Source organism: Carlito syrichta, unplaced genomic scaffold (genome assembly GCF_000164805.1).
Source record: "Carlito syrichta isolate Samal-C Ts95f unplaced genomic scaffold, Tarsius_syrichta-2.0.1 Scaffold54480, whole genome shotgun sequence".
In the NCBI taxonomy this organism is placed as follows: domain Eukaryota; kingdom Metazoa; phylum Chordata; class Mammalia; order Primates; family Tarsiidae; genus Carlito; species Carlito syrichta.
In genome coordinates, this window is record NW_006998576.1 from 51,330 (window position 1) to 52,498 (window position 1,169).

The window sequence follows — 1,169 nt, forward strand, 5'->3', positions numbered from 1 at the left end:
CCCAGGCGGGTCTCGAACCCACAGACTCAGGCAATCCACTCACCTCAGCCTCCCAAAGGATTACAGGCTGAGCCACCGAGCCTGGTTACAAAAGGAGTTTCCTGGGGAAGGGGTTATTCTTTAAGTTGGAATGGTGACCAGCGGGTGGTCACTGAGATTAAAGCAAATTTGTGAGAAAGAATCTCCCAAAGAAAAACCAACTTTGGTAGTGGGCTCGCATTTCATGATGGTCTTGCTTCGAGGGAATCTCTGCTGGATTGGTTGATTGCACTCTTTACTCCTTTAAGAGGGGCGGGACCATTGTATCGCCGAACTGTCATGCCTCTTCCTCCTGGGCTAGTGGGGTTCTTGAGACTTGGGAAGGGGATGTCGCCATGGGGTAAGCAGGAAGACGACAAGTTTGATCTCAGGCACGATAAGCCCCATCACACTGGACATTTGACAGCAGGTCTGCTGCCCTCACAGGACATCCTCAGGGACCCTCATAGGCGGGTCAGCTGGTTTGAGCCCTCAGAGTAGCAAGCAGTGAATGCAGTACCTGGGTGAAAGTCAAGCAATGACTTAGTACCCAGGTGGCCCCTGGCCCTTTGTGGATCCCCCGCAGGGATCCTGGCAGACGATGGTGAGTGGGTACTTACCCCAGAAGCGCTGGGCTGTCAGCGAGCACTGAACGCATCTCTTCCAGACTGTGGCTTTGCAGAAGCACCTCCTCCCTCAGAGCTTCGGTCGTCCTCTCCCTGTGGACTTCCCTGCCTCTGTGCTCATCCTTGTCCCCTTTGTCCCTCCTGGTTCTGGGAGAAATCCCACTCCCCCACCAAGTCCCACTTCTTACCTTTTTTGTCCTTGCTCATGGCAAGGTATTTTCCACCAGGGCTTTTGGAAGTGAAAGCCAGGAAAAGACTCACATGCTATTTTTTGCTTTATGCTCCATCTCACTCCTCCCCTGGGGCAACGAGCCCAGGAAGTGTGGCTGATGGGATGCAGGAAGGACAAAGGGGCAGAGATCCTGGGGAGGAATGTTGGTTACCTCTCCCTGCTTGTTATTTCTACACTTATATAAAGAGGGAAACTGCTAGGGGAGGGCGGGGCATACCTCATCAACATGGGTACCTGCATGATCAATGTTTATATACCTAATCCTGAAATGTACCCCAGATCTTTATAATAAA